General features: G+C 35.7%; 1 protein-coding gene across 5 annotated transcripts in view; it reads left to right on the top strand.

The window, feature by feature from the left end:
* Positions 1–17,109, top strand: part of LRRIQ1 (leucine rich repeats and IQ motif containing 1) — a 210,475-nt gene that overhangs the window by 187,193 nt on the left and 6,173 nt on the right. The window lies entirely within an intron of this gene.

The raw sequence follows: 17,109 nt of genomic DNA on the forward strand, positions 1-17,109 counted from the left end.
ATACCATAGAGATTTTGAAATATCTTCTAAAATGTTTTAGTATATTAGTATAAAATATGTTTTATTTAGATATCAAATTTTTTTAATTTCCCCAAAGTATAGTAAACCTCAGAAGTCCACACATTAACTCATACTTCATTATAAGCATTAAGTTTTTCTTGAAAAAGTTTTATTGCTCACTAGTACAATAGTTTTATAGATGCAAAATCAATACTTGATTGAATGTGAAAAACTCAACGATCCAGGTGGTGCTCTACAGACAAACAAAAGCTTAAAAATGATTCTCTTTCACTTTTTATCCAGGTACATGGCATTATTAGAGTCCAGTCATTTAAATCCATTAACATATGCAAGTTCATTTTGGTAAATTTTAATTTGGTTTTGAAATAATGATTTCAATATATCTAATTTAAAACTATTTTCCAGGATTCAAAGTTCTTAGAATGCCTGAATTTTCTTTACTTCATTATGGAATCTGGTCACAAAGGTTCTAGTCAATATGGTTAAGAAAGAAATTGGGGCGCCTGGGTGGCTCAGTCGGTTAAGCGTCCGACTTCAGCTCAGGTCACGATCTCGCGGTCCGTGAGTTCGAGCCCCACGTCGGGCTCTGGGCTGATGGCTCAGAGCCTGGAGCCTGCCTCTGATTCTGTGTCTCCCTCTCTCTCTGCCCCTCCACCGTTCATGCTCTGTCTCTCTCTGTCTCAAAAATAAATAAAACGTTAAAAAAAAATTTTAAAAAGAAAGAAATATTTTAGGTTTATTAACTAAGTAAAATTATATTATTGATCTAATATAAAATTTTTGATTAACATAATCTGTTACATCAAATTTCAAAATAGATACAACATTTCAGAGGTAATCAACCTGTGTCACACATAATAATAAATGCTATCTTGATTTTAAGTACTGCATAGTATGAACTTATTATATATCACTTTGGAGCAGTAATACAAAGCCAAAAAAATTGCCTTGTCAAAGTCTCTATTCATAATATATCTTCTGACTATTAAAACATGAACAGCTCAATAAATCAGCAGCTATCCTAAAATCCTCTAGCTTTACCTTTCACTTATGTGACATCAAATCATAGATTCTAGAAAATACGAGATCATTATATAGATTTAACCTCTTTTTTTTAATAGTCTTATTTTCTTTTAAAATTTTAATTCCAGGATAGTTACCACACAGCGTTATATTAGTTTCAGATGTACAATATAGTGATTCAACAACACATTCTCTAAAGAACAAACTGTAATATGGCTATCCTCACTGATTCCAATTAGTTGTCAGTAAATAACATTATAGCGAACACTACTCATCACTAAATCTGTTCACTGACAATTAAGACAAACAACTTTAGAAAAATAGAGTTTTGATTAAATAACAGAATTATTATGAATAAAATAGCACATACTGAGTTATTGTAGCTACTAGTTTACTACAACATTTGTATAATATAATGGTGAAATGTAGGCTCCACCATCAGTCTGCCTGGAATTGTATTGTGACAATTTCCCCATCCTTAAAACGGGAATGAGAAGAGAAGTACTGTATCTACCTTGAAGAGTTATTGTTAGGATAAAATGTATAGCATTTAAAATAATATCAGGCACAAAACAAGGGCTTAATAAATAGTCTTTATAATTGACACCTAAACATAGCCATAAAAAAAAAATCAATTGAAGTAAGATATTAACGTCACTGGGCACATGGGCTAACTAGCTCAGCTTATAAGAAACCTACTCTTAATAGTTACTTAACTAAAACACTTGGGGTAGCCTATTATCTGGGCACATGGGCTAACTAGCTCAGCTTATAAGAAACCTACTCTTTTTTTTAATTTTTTTTTTATTTTTGGGACAGAGAGAGACAGAGCATGAACGGGGGAGGGGCAGAGAGAGAGGGAGACACAGAATCGGAAACAGGCTCCAGGCTCCGAGCCATCAGCCCAGAGCCTGACGCGGGGCTCGAACTCACGGACCGCGAGATCGTGACCTGGCTGAAGCCGGACGCTTAACCGACTGCGCCACCCAGGCGCCCCAAGAAACCTACTCTTAATAGTTACTTAACTAAAACACTTGGGGTAGCCTATTATCCATAGAACTCTTTTAACCATCAAAATCCTTGGGTCATAGGCCTCCATGGCCATGAGCCAACCACGTTCAGCTTTGGTATTTTGAAAGCTCTTTTTTCCTCAAGCTTTTCTCTCTCTCTTAAAAAACTTATCACCTTATTAAAACTAAAGCATTTCTTTTAGCTTTGCAAGCCCAAGCTAAGGAGTAGTTTATGGCTGCAGCTATAAAACTCTTTCAGCCTTTGAACTAGATATTTCTCTCTCAATATTGCTATAATATTTGTAACATGTATTCTGTAGCATCAGATAATTTCAGGTTTAAAATCCCAGTTCCACCATCACACATAAGTTGTGTGATCTTAACTCTAAGAACAAGTTGACTATCTGTAAGATGGGAACAGCAGTGTTTATCTCATAGAGTTTGGTGGGGAAGAAATGAGTAAAAATAAAGGTAAAGCATGTGATACATTTCCTAGCATACAGTAAATACTTGCTGTTTGTATTGTTTTTGTCTTATGTTGCTGTTGCATAATTTTAAACAATTTTAAAGTAGAATTGCCTTCCTTTCCTGTGTCAAATAATACCAGAACCAGCTTCATGACAGTCATCTTAAGCAATGCTGTCAGAGAATTTCCTAAATTCTCTCTCCTTTCCCTTTTAGGTCTGACTGCTTTATTTTTTGTTTTGTTTTGTTTTGTTTTTAATGTTTATTTATTATTGAGAGACAGAGACAGAAAGAGCATGAGCATGGGAGGGGCAGAGGAGAGGGAGACACAGAATCTGAAGCAGGCTTCAGGCTCTGAGCTGTCAGCCTGATGTGGGGCTCGAAGTCACAAACTGAGAGATCATGACCTGAGCCAAAGTCGGACACTCAACCGACTGAGCCAACCAGGCGCCCCTGACTGCTTTCTTAAAAGAGGCCAAGGCAATCTTCTGCTACTTGGCCTTCTAGCCTACCTTATGGTTTAAAAAAAGATGTAAGAGGTCACATTCTTTTTTTTTTTTTTTAACGTTTTTATTTATTTTTGAGACAGGGAGAGACAGAGCATGAACGGGGAGGGTCAGAGAGAGAGGGAGACACAGAATCTGAAACAGGCTCCAGGTTCTGAGCAGTCAGCACAGAGCCCGACGCGGGGCTCGAACTCACGGACAGTGAGATCGTGACCTGAGCCGAAGTCGGACGCTTAACCGACTGAGCCACCCAGGCGCCCCACATTCTTATTTTTTTTAATGCCATTTACAAAATGAGTATGCAAATAAATTCCTTCATTTAGACAATATTTAAACAAAATATTTGGTTTTCTTAAAAGATTTTGGTTTTCTCAATTAATTTTTCCACGTAATGCTTAAGATAAAGGATGCATTGCAGTAATAATAATTTTATTGCTGTAGTAATTTATAGCTTTACAAATTTATTTTCATTATCTTTTCTTATTTATAATGCCTATTTATCTTTGACAACTAATATAAATAAGTCTCAGACTTTATTTAATTTGCCTTGGCCCAAAAAACTTAGCAAGGAAAAGCAGAAACTTGAACCCATCTTTTTGCTTTTTATTCTTCCGTGGACTAAAATATAATAGCTGAATTGTAAGAATAGACCACAATTAATGTAGTTCTTATTTATTCATTCAAGAGCCATCTGCTGAATGATCACTGCTCACTATGCACCTAGTTTAGGTTTTCAGATACCTCTTCCTAATCATCTTTCCACTTTCTAGGACATACTCCATTTTCAGAGTTAGCCAGGGATTGAAGATCCACAGTACCCCTATAATAGTGCATAATCAGCCCAAAGTCAAGTTCTTCTTTAGGCATATCTAAAGCCTTATGAGATGTAAGCCCTTTTAATATGATACTGAATTTTCTGAATATGAAAGAACCTATTTTTTCCAAGCAAAGCAGCTAATATCATTAAAGTGTGTGAGAAAGGCTTCTTGGAGGCAAAATATTTGATTTGTACCTAGAATGACATTTGGGATGTAAATAATGAAAGAAGTGGAAGAAAGTCACCTTAACAAAAGTAAAAGATAAAATATGAATATATGTTCATTGAACTTTGAGGAGTCTCTCTGGACCAGAGTTTGCACATAGTAAAGTAATGCAAAATAAGATTGAATTAAAGATGAAGCCTAGGTTCAGGTAAGTTTGAAAAGCCCCTCAAAAAATTAAAAATAGAACTACCCTACAACCCAGCAATTGCACTACTAGGTATTTAGCCAAAAGATACAAAAATGCTGATTTGAAGGGGCACGTGCACCCCAATGTTTATAGCAGCACTATCTACAGTAGTCAAATTATGGTAAGAGTCCAAATGTCCATCTACTTATGAATGGATAAAGAAGATGTGGTATATAAATACACACACACACACACACACACACACACACACACAATGGAATACTACTCAGCGATCAAAAAGATTGAAATCTTACCATTTGCAACAATGTGAATGGAACTAGAGTGCATTATGCTAATTGTAATAAGTCAGACAGAGAAAGACACCCCTGCTGGAGGGGTGGTAGGTGGGAGGATGGGTTAAATGGGTGATGGGCATTAAGGAGTGCACTTGGGTGTGTTACATGCAAGTGATGAATCACTGGGTTCTACTCCTGAAACCAATACTACACTGTACGTTAACTAACTCAAATCTAAATTTAAAAAAATTAAAATTTTTTAACGTTTATTCATTTTTGAGAGAGAGAGAGAGAGAGCATAAGTTAGGGAGAGGCAGAGAGAGAGAGGGAGACAGAATCTGAAGCAGGCTCTAGGCTCTGAGCTGTCAGCACAGAGCCTGACACGGGGCTCAAGCTCACGGACCACAAGATTATGACCTGAGCTGAAGTTGGACACTTCACTGACTGAGCCAGGTGCCCCTAAATAAATACGTTTTTAAAAAAGTAAAGTGGAGGAATTGGACTACCCTACTGGTAATGAGTAACTAACACCAATTTCTAAAAACACCTTAATGTTTTAGAAAGCTCAAGATCAGTTGAAGAAATGCAGTCTGAGCCACTTTTAAATTATACAGTGCCTCCAGTATATTGGCAAAGTAATTTTACAGTTTTTATTAAAAAAGAATATTTTTGGTTATCAAAAGTAAAAAGTGAAATAGTTTACTAGATGTCAATATCCAGTAATATGTGCAGATAGAGACTAAAGGTGATAGCTAACACAAAAGTAGATTCCAAAGATTACTAGTAAAGTTTACTCCAAATTTACTCTAAGCACATTCCATTACCACAATTTTTAATTTGCAAGTAAAGACTTATTAGCATGGTGTATATTCATGTATTTCTCTATGTATATATGCACACATATATGGATATCTAATTTGGTATTTAGCTGCAGTATATATACATAATATGCATTTTTAATCCTTCACTGAGTAAGTACTTAAACATTATTGCCTGTATCGGTGGGTCATCATATAAACCATGCATCATGATCCAAGCACGTATATGCTTACAATGTACAAAGCACTATACAGGCCAATAAAAAAGCATAAAGATGGAGAGGTACAGACCTAGAATAGCCAGCACAATATTGAAGGAAAACAAAGAACAAAATCCCTTTAATACTATAAAGGGGAATGCAAATTAAAACCATGAGATATCACTAAACACCTATTAAAATGGCCAAAATCCAGAACACTTACAATACCAAATGCTAGTAGGGATGTGGAGCAACAGGAACTCATTCCTTGCTGGTGGAAATGCAAAATGGTACAGCCACGTTGGAAGAGAGTTTGGTGGTTTCTTACAAAACTGAACATCTATTAATATGTCATCCAGCATTCGTGTTTCTTGATATTTACCCCAAAGGAATTGAAAATTTATGTCTACACAACACCGGTACATTGATGTTTATAGCACCTTTATTCATAACTGTCAAAATTGGGAAGCAACCAAGTTGTCCTGTGGTAGGTGAATGTCTAAATAATCTGTGGTACATCCAGATAATGGCCTGTTATTTCGTGCTCAAAAGAAATGAGCTATGAAACCATGAAAAGACATGGAGGAAATTTAAGTGAATATTACTGAGTGAAAGAAGCCAATCTAAAAGGCTATACGTACTGTATGATTCCAACTATGTGATGTTCTTGAAAAGGGAAAACTATGGAAGGTATCATAGGTTGCTAGGGGTGGAGGGGAGAGGAGATGAACAGGTTGAGCACGGGGGATTTGAGGGGCAGCGAAAATACTCTGTGTGATATCATCATAATAATACATGTCATTCATTATACATTTTTCCTAAACCCATAAACTGTACAAACCCAAGAGTGTATTGTAATGTAAACTATGGACTTTGGGTGATTGTTTTGTGTCAGTCTACGTTCATCAGTTATAACAAAGGCATTGGGGGGATATTGTTAGAGAGGCTATGCATGTGTGGGGGCAAGGGGTATATGGAGAGTCTCTGTATCCTCCCCTGAATTTTGCTGTGAACCTGGAACAGCTTAATAAAAGGCAAGGGTGGGGGGTGGAGAAGAAAAAAAAAGGGAAGAAAATCTCAGAAAAATGTTCCTTGCCAGCTATTACTGGGATCTACTTTAGTAATAAATGGTTATTGCTATTAAAGAAAGGTTGTAATATATTATAAATAGCACTCTATTGTGAATTCAGTCAACCTGAAACCAGAATTTTGAAGGCTTGGTCTCTAGTGGGGAGAAAAATCTCTCTCAGTAGTACTAAACACACTTTCTTTCAGATTTTGTTGGCCACAACAATGTCATACTAGTTTTTTATCTTTACGGTTTATTCTCCTTCTTCCCTACTAGCATGTATGTTCCAGGAGGTCAGGAAATTTAATGTGGTATCCTAGGTAACTAGAAGAGCTCCCTGGCATATAGTAGGCCCTGTAATGTATGGATAATGAGTGAATTTATGGATGACTGACTGACTGACTGACTGACTATGGTCCACTATGGAGCAGAAAATGTGAGATAAGAGCTAGAAAGAGAGTATTTGTCATTTTCCTGCTCCATAGTGGGAGGCAGGCTGTACTGACAAAAAAGGAGGGTAAAAGATTGATTGTTTGGTAGATCTTCAACAGTGTCTGCCCAAGCTTCTAAGAGCACCTAATCTGGCCAGAATCCTGGTATGTACAATTTATCCAAACAAGTGAGGTTTTCCTCCCAGGTGGGTCTTTCAAACAACTCAGTCATGAGATGCAAATTCCCATGGATCCAACCTACCTGGAGCCAATCCTGTTACTTGTTCACTGAAAAAAAAAAAATTATGGAGTGCTCTTAAAGGCTCAGCGCATTACACAGGCGAGAGAGTGCCGAGCATCATGGCCTTCATGGAGCTTATAACTTATATAAATATAAATTATAACAGTCTGGGTTCAATCAGGAGACATCTATGATACAGTTGGTTAAACAGTGAAGTTTAAGTATTGTTACCTATACTAAAGTAGTATCCATATCAACTATTGAAATAGAAGGAAACCCTATGTGGTACCCTAGGGCTGAGGGAGATCACCCAAGGAAGGACAAACTTAGAAACGGTTCAGACCTCGTTGGAGAAGGTGTGGTTCAGCCACCAGATAGCAGACAAGTTCCTGGGTTTGACCAGACCAAAGCTGGTCTGGAGGTACCATGCAAATAAGAGGCGATTCTCTGGAGGGCAGGAGTCGGGGAAAGGAATGAGCAATCAGTAGCACAGGCATGCAGTGAGAATGGGTCTTGATAAGGCAGAGGTACAGCAAGCTTTGGTTTCCCTATGGAGAGGACAGCACCCAGCTTATCCCTAGGGCGAACCTGCCAGGTTGCAGAGGAATCCTATTCTGGGCCTGTGGCTCAGGCAGGCTGCATCAGAGGTCCTGAAACCCACGAGGCCCACTCCACCCCCACCTATGCCAGAAACTGCAAAACCAGCAGTGTCCCCTGAGCACCCTCTGTTCAGAAAGCTTAACACTTTTCTCACCTTAAAGGAGAAATGCTTAAAGAAATTCTTTTATCACAAATCATATAATGAAGGGTGTATTCATCGCCTATAAATTGATAACTGACATATATGCATGCACTGAATTACTACTCTCCAGATATAATAACTTATATATGTGTATGAATTATAGGTATATATATAAAACACATCTTTATAAAAGTAAATTTGACTCACTATTCTTGTCCTTAAGAGAGAGTCACAGCTTGGACCAAATTAAGACCTAGTATTATTTTACTCATGGCCTCTAAGGCTAGGAAATTTTCACAATTGAGAAGAATTGAGGAAAAAGCATAAGAAGACCTCAGACTGTTAAAAGAATGATGTCCCATCATTCTTTTTCTCTAAGTTTTATAGGCTACTTCCAGCCTATGAAACCATGTGGTTAACTAGGGAAAATAATTAACTAACGGATGGCTTTAATAAAGTGTAGCATAGCCCTCACTAAACTGGAATTATGAAGTCCAGAAGTAAGAGATGATAAATACGCCAGTTCCGTTTTTAAACACAGTGAGAGACTGTGTGGTATTGGTAAGAGTATGTGTTAAGAGACTGGGAAATAAATTTCGAGTCCTGGTGTGGCTCCTTACCAGCTTGTCTGTGACCTTAATTAAGTCACTTACAACTCCTTTGTAAATTTAGTAGATAAAAGGCAGCCTGAAACGAGGGAAAGAAATTTGGAGTAGGCTAGATCTGAATCTGAATCCCATTTCTCACACATGTGCTTTTGTGAGCTTGGAAGAGATATTTCAGGTTTGGTTTGTCCATTAAAAAGTATCATGGAAAATTAGATGAATATATAAATATCTATTTTGCTCTCATGTGGGAAAAGAGGGAAAAAGAATAAAAATAAACAAAGGAAATCCAAGAGTCCTGATAGCTTTAGAATTCCATACTCTGCAAATAGAACAAGAAAACTTTGTATATGCTAATTTCCCAATTAAAAAAGCAACAGAAACTATCATTTCTGATATTTTATAGTGTGAAAATCTTGTTTGTAACTGAAAATTTTCTCCACCCTAGAATGCTTCTGACTGATTTCAAATGTTTTCAAATTGTCTCTAATTACTTTAGCTAAACAAAGTCAGCTGAGATGGAAAAAAAAAAATTAAACGTTTTCTTTAAATGTTTTTTAAGTAAAGATCAAAAAAGCCCATCATCTATGAGAAATGACAGCTATTTCATAAAATGAAGTTGAATTTCAAAAAGCCATAAGTGATTCTGAAACTCGGCATACCTACTATAAAAACTTGGCTTAAGGATATTCTACTATAAAGACTTAGTAATGGATATCTTGATGTCCCAATACATTTTTTAAATGAGAAAAAACCAACAAGCCAATAAAATTTCCTATGAAGAACCCAGTCAACATTTCATAGTATGTACTTGGAAATGATCTTTAGCTTAATCTTAGCTAGATGTTTACTTTTAGAAAGAAGTTGTTTGTAAATTTAGTACTGAAGACACTAAAGAGGGAACTAGGTTTAGATATATAGCTATAAGGTAATTTATGTGAATAGGTTATCCTGAAAGTAATTAGTAAAAATCTATGATGTTTTATATAAATGTAAAATGTTACGATGAGAAAAACATAGGAATAACGTGTCAGGCAGCTGTCCTCTTTAAGAGAAATTTCAGATTTTCAGTTTATAAGACCGTGTGAAAGGGGCACCTGGGTGGTTGAGCTTTTGACTCTTGATTTTGGCTCAGGTCATGATCCCAGGGTCGTGGGTCATGATCCCAGGGTCACCCATGTCAGGCTCCATGCTGAGTAGAGCCTGCTTAGGATTCTCTCTCTCCCTTTGCCCCCCTCCCTCACTCATGCATGTTCTCTCTCTCTAAAATAAATTTAAAATTACATGTGTATATATGTATATATACACATATATAATTTTACAGTATATATAAATTTATATATAAATTTAAATATAAGTGTATATAAATTTTTATATATATAAATTAAAAATTATATATATATATATATATATATATATATATATATATATATATATATAAAGGGGTACCTGGGTGACATGACGTGGTTGGTAAGTGTCCAACTCCTGTTTTCAGCTCAGGTCATGATCTCAGTTTTGTGAGTTCAAGACCTGTGCTTCCAGCACAGAACCTGCTTGGGATTCTCTCTCCCACTCTCTCTGTCCCTTCCCCACTCACTCTGTCTCTGTCTGATAAATAAAAACCAGGAGAGCCTGGGTGGCTCAGTCAGTTAAACGTCCGATTTTAGCTCAGGTTGTGATTCACGGTTCTTGAGTTCGAGCCCTGCATTGAGCTCTCTGCTGTCAGTGCAGACCCCAATTTGGATCCTCTCTCTCCCTCTCTCTCTGGCCCTCCCCTACTTGCTCTCTCAAAAAAATATATAAACATTTATAAATAATAAAAATAAAATAATAAAATAAAAATGTAAAAAATACATGTAATAACGTGTTAAAGGTGACCTTGCTTTTATTTATTTATTTATTTATTTATTTATTTATATTTTTAATGTTTTTTTTTGAGAGAGAGAGACACAGTATGAGTGGGGGGAGGAGCAGAGAGAGAGGGAGACACAGAATCTAAAGCAGGGCTTCGGGCTCTAAATTGTCAGCACAGAGCCCGACGTGGGGCTTGAACCCACAAACTGTGAGATCATGACCTGAGCTGAAGTCAGATGCTTAACCAGTTGAGCCACCCAGGTGCTCCATGGCCTTGCTTTTAAATCTGATTATTATCACACAGAATATAATAGAGAACCAGGCCTATAGTTTCTTCTGAAGTATATTTTGAAGAGAACTCTACTATATTAATGGGCCAAAACTAGAAGGAAAGAGAAGCATTCTCCTTTTATTAAGGGTTCCCTTTTTGAAGATGGGGTTAATATTGATAATATCTTAAATTCACCTTGAATGAATTGTACTTTGGAAGTTATTTGTGGCTGTCCTATGTGATTCTGTGTTATAGGGATAATTTCACATTCAATTAAATATCAAAATTCTAACTTTTTAAAAACACAGTTCAGCTTCTCTACCTTAATATAGCAAATGTTTTAAGAAGCAAAGCTTAAATTCCACATAGGAGTGAAATCTTATGGTATTTGTCTTTCTCTGATTGACTTATTTTGCTCAGCATAATACTCTCTAGCTCCATCTACATCTTGGAAATGGTGGGATTTCATTCTTTTTTTATGGCTGAATAATATTCCGTTGTATGTATATACCACATTTTCTTTATCCATTCATCAGTCAATGGGTATTTGGGTTCTTTCCATAATTTGGCTATCTGCTGCTATAAACATCGGGGTGCATGAACATTAGGGGGGAAAAAGAGAGGCAAACCAGAGAACAAACTGAGAATTGATGGAGGGAGATGGGCAGGGGGATGGGTTAAATGGTAATGGGAATTAAGGAGGGCACTTGTTATGATGAGCGCTGGGTGTGGTATGTGATGAATCACTGAATTCTACTCCTGAAACAATATTACACTGTATGTAAATAAACAGGAATTTAAATAAAAACTTGGAAAAGAAAAAAAAAGTAAGGCCTAGGTTTATTTTCAAAAATTAAACGTCATTATTTTGTCATTTCAAAAGTACAAGCGATATCTCTTATGTGAAATGGCTTTGGTTTTTCTCTGAAAGTATTAATAACAAACTCCACCCAATGCAAAGATATGTGAAGGAGTTGCAGTGTTAATTTTTAAGATGAGAGGACCCACATCTGTAGTTACCAGCTGTCTTTCTCCACTCCTACAGTAAGAAAACTTGACTGGGTGAGAAAGATAATTATATTCTCCAAAGAGACACTTCTAAATTTAAACACATGGATTACTCTAGGCTATCCTCCTTAGGAACTTATCTTTAGTAAGTCAGTCTGAGTAACTACACTTGTTTCTAAGAATATCCTGAAATAGACTACACAATGGGAGTCATTCAGTTCTCTCAAAACTAGGGGCCCTTGGTATTTTTTAGCAAATTATAGCTCTGGTAATGGGCTAGCTCCTATTGTTCAAAACCATTTAGGGAACATTTTCCAACAAAACCTAGGTGGAGATATTCATGCTTTTTTATCTGCTGGCTAGAATAATAGCATCCCCATCATAGAGTCTCTTATTTTTAAAGGAAGAGGAAATCATAATTATGTAACACTTTCATATTACCAAGCTTCTTACTTAGATCATAGATTTAGAATTTTACATAAAATACCAGGTCAAAAAAAGATAGATAGATAGATAGATAGATAGATGATACATACATACATACATAACAGAAGTTTACCTCCTAATTCTTGACACGTTACCATTTCCACTCAGTTAGTTACAAGCATGGTCTTCAAACTGTGAAACAGCAGAAGTAATAGTTGTAAGTATAGTTATAAATGATTCTATGTTAATTTAAAGATACAATACCGATTACTGACACTTCATTGCTGGATTTGCCACCCCCCCCCCCCGCACCTTTGTCAGCTTGTTGCTTTGCAAGGCTTCCGCCACCCCACTCTGAACCTGCATCCCCTTCAAACTTCACCTTTTTGAAAGTCCGAAGATCTCTTGTTAGCAGTCTCACCTCTTTAGCAGCTCTGCTTTCTACTGATCCCTTACCGTGTGTAACTCAAATTTACAAATCAGTGGATTTTTCTCACTCAATGTCTAAAAATGTTTGACATATAAATTAATTTTTGTCACATAGAGTGGTCAAAAGGTGAGTAAAAGTTACGTTTAATCATGTACCTACTTGCATGTTTTTCAGTAGAGACTGAAACTATATATGAAAAGAATAAATTAAGTTTTGGTTCAGTTGTCAACTAATTAGCATATTGGTTTTACTTGTAACTGGCCTTTCAAAAATCTAGATCGTTACATCGTTCTGGTATATCTTCTTCATATACTGTCTTGAAAAAACATATGATCTCTAGTATTCCATATCAAATTTTGCAAAGTTCACAGGATATGCTACTCATTAACATTACTTTATTAAAGTACATGTTCATGTACTACAGCTAAAATCAACTCAAATATGGGGTATTCTTTGAACAACTTCAAAAATTCTGGTAACAACTAGTTTACAAAGTAAACTACTTGAGTAAGCAGAGTACTCAAATTATGTAACACTTTACATAAGTTTTACATAAGTTTTACATAAGCAGAGAGACATTGTCACAACTGAAGGATAAAGTCTGAAAAAAACTTTTGGTCATTCGTAAATTAAAAAAAAAAGCTGTTTGGCATATGAGATCATATGAAAATATAGGTGAGTACAGATATGTCTACAGGTATAGAAATATCTTTCTCTTGTATTTCTTCACTTACGAAAATTGAAGATTGTATTGCTTTTCATTGATACATTTTATTCATTTATAGTTCCATAGGCCTTATTTCCAGGTAATGGACAGTTCCTTCCCATCTGACATTTGCTCCTAACGATTTTCTTTATGGTACTATTACACTAGAGGCATAGTTTATTTCCGACTATTAAACATGATGTTGTCTTCTTTATAATAAATCTTAGTCATATGAAGCCGAGTTTCAACTGTGTTACTGCCACATACCTTTGGACAAATAGTTTAATAGTGTTGCCTTAATTTCCCCATTTTGAAAATGAGAGTCATGTGTATCTTGTAGAGTTGTAATGAGGATTGAAAGAGATGGCAAAATAAAGTGCTGAGCAAAAGGGCCTGGGACGTAGCGGACCCTTAAACCCCTGCAACGTGACATTTTGAGGGAAGTTATGAGTGAACTGACAAGAGAATTGAAGAGCCAAGTGAGTGATGAGAAAACATGGGCAATGATACATAATACTTCTAATAGTTTTGGTGGTAAAAACTAATATAACTGTGCTCAAACAAAAATGTTACTGATTTTAAATGCACAATGAAGACATTGTTAAATATGTGCACTTTAGTAATACTTTTAATTACCTGGCATACTACATACCATTTAGTATGACGGTGTTCTATGTACAAAATCTTCTAATAAAATAACTGCATGATACCACTATCTATGCCAATTGTTGCAAAAATTCATGGGGCAGGAACTAAAAATTGACTGTCATAATTCCCCTTTAAATGATTCAAACTTCCATCGTCCACCATGGATGTTATGTTTTCGCCCAGATAAAAAGAAGGTCAACATAAGACTTTATAAACAATTATGACCAACTTTAACTTTTCTTGTTCTGTATTTGAAATCTGACTTTGCTTATCCTCTTTTTTTTTAATCTGAAGTGTTTGATTTAAAGTAAATGTCAGTAAAGAAGAGCTACATCACACAGATTTTCTTTTTCATTTCTGTTCAGCAAGAGTTGGTCGCTAACAATGTAAAATTTTAAACTGTAAGGCTCTTTTTACTATTGCCTAACCCATTAACTCTGACTTTTCTTGGTCTCAGTTTTTTTTGGCAGAAGCCTTAAAAATAACAATTTGTTAGGTCTTGATATTTTGATCCTGAACTTTTAAAATTAATCAAACAAACACATTAACATTAACACTTTAACCCTTAAAACGTTCCCATAATCAGAACTAGATAATCAAAATTAATTACTGGTACATGAAGAGCATGTTTACAGGGTTGGTGGGAATCATCTAATGCATTTGCAACTACAAGTCTAGTACAAAGTAGATATGTAATAAATAGCTGTTGATTTAATGTCCTTTAATTTAAAAAAAAATTTAACATTTATTCATTTAAAAAAAAATTTTTTTAACGTTTATTTTTGAAACAGAGACAGAGCCTGAACAGGGGAGGGGCAGAGAGAGAGGGAGACACAGAATCTGAAACAGGCTCCAGGCTCTGAGCTGTCAGCACAGAGCCCGACATGGGGCTCAAACTCACAAACTGTGAGATCATGACCTTAGCCGAAGTCAGACGCTCAACCGACTGAGCCACCCAGGCGCCCCAATGTCCTTTAATTTAATGTCTATCTCCAAGATCCGAGACAATGTAATGAAATAGTCAACAATGATTCCAGACACAGTTAAATGTAACAGTATTAGTAACCACAGAACAATGCATATAGATCTAAAACAGTAGTTACTTTCATCAGCAGTTGACATTATCCACAGAATGACATTATTTCAACTGTACTTGAGTGAGGAAACTAGTTGTACTACGTTGTACAATTAATACAAATGTACAAATGTAGTTGTCAACTACATTTACTCTTTGTAAAACAAACAAACAAAAAACCACGCATTTTTCACATTTTTGAGGACAGGATCCATGTATGCTCTATTGATAATAGATTAAAGCATCATGTTTCTAACTGTAGTATTCTAGTTCTTATGCCTTTCCTTCATGTTCATTTCCTTTTCTTAAATAAACTGCTATACTCTGACATATTATTTTTTATTTTTATTTTTTATTTTGGTTGTTATTGTTGCTTTCAAACCAATTTCCTACACTAGCTAATGTGCTGAGTAAATAAGTGGGTATGGTCAAATGTGAAATGCATTTGTCAAGTGAATGAAACTGAAGTGCAATAATATAATAAATCCTCAGGCTAGCCATGTTTATTGTTGCCAAATGTCTCCCTGCTAAGAAGTAATAAGCATGTAAAGGGATAATGAAAGTTTCCATGAAAAGTTTTTGGGAAATCTATCCACAAGTCTTCACTATCTGGGAAAGTGGAAATAAGTATTTGTTTTATACAAGTTCCATATGAGGACTGTAAAGATGAACCATTAGAATAAAAAATAAAAAATCAACTACAATGTGATAGTTACTAATATGATTTGGCACATGGAAGGAAATGGACAGGGAAGGTCTACTACACGGAAGAATAGAAGAGTGCCTGCTATAAAATACGCGCTAAATAAATAAGTGTTTGAATGAATGTGTAAATAAAAGGAAGATTTTACATTAAAGCTTTTAAAGACCCCACGTGATCTTGAAAATCTAATTTGGGGTCTTTAAAAGCTTTAATGTAAAATCTTCCTTTAATGTTTATTTATTTTGAGAGAGAGAGAGATAGAGTGCGAGCAGGGGAGGAGCAGAGAGAGAGGGAGACACAGAATCCGAAACAGGCTCCAGGCTCTGAGCTGTCAGCACAGAGCCCGACGCGGGGCTCGAACTCACGGACAGTGAGATCATGACCTGAGCCGAAGTCGGCCGCTTAACCGACTGAGCCACCCAGGCGCCCCAAATTTGGGTTTTAAATGTTTAAATTCCAAAGGATAACTGCTTAATGATAAACATTTCAAGATTTACTTGAAGTGCATATTTTTGCTAAAAGTTTACTTTGGCTAAATTAATTAATGGGAAAGTGAGGGGGAAAACAAGATCATTAGAAATTAAAATAGAGTTGTTATATAGGAACTGAATTATTTCAAAGAAATAGATGTATCAATTAAGGTTAGAAAATACTCTCAATTATTAGCATCATTTATACCATCATTCTTTAATTACAAACACTTAAGGACACTTGATTGTAAATACAATGAATGGAATTGAGTCCTGCAGAGAACAATTTAAAAAAAGTGATTAAAGGAGTTGGGAATAGACCTTACCTGAATTGACAAGAGTAAAGGGACATATGACCTGATTTTTAGAAGCAACAATGTGCAGTAGAAAATAGATGGCTGGGTAGCTTATAGATTAACTCCCTAGTGAGTTACACTTTTTTTCCCCTAATCAATTTAGAAGTTTAAACACTCAATTAGTATCTACTCGTTTAGTCGGAAGCCAGAAAATTGCACTAACCAAAGTTATACAGAATACTTAACAATGGAAATAAAAGTGTTAGTTAATTTAAGGGCCACATGACAGAAGACAAACCTAGTTCTGAAGAAAAATCACAAAACTTATTTATATTTTACACCCAAAAATAAATCACTCAAAAAAATTTCCTCCAGAAAAAAATAAAAATAATGCTGAACAACATTAGTATGAGGACCACAGAATTTATACAATCAAGACAATATTTTTAGCACCACATCCTAGTCATCTATGTCTGTGCAGAGACAGCGACAAGGTATCTTCAAGAAGAAATCAACACAACAGTGTGTTACGAATAGTAAAACCTGGCGAACAGTGCATACTATAAGGAGGCCTCAAAAATTCTAGATCAAATATGAGGCACAGCTATTGTAAAAGATCAAGAAA

The sequence above is a fragment of the Panthera uncia genome, chromosome B4, assembly GCF_023721935.1.
Source record: "Panthera uncia isolate 11264 chromosome B4, Puncia_PCG_1.0, whole genome shotgun sequence".
In the NCBI taxonomy this organism is placed as follows: Eukaryota; Metazoa; Chordata; class Mammalia; order Carnivora; family Felidae; genus Panthera; species Panthera uncia.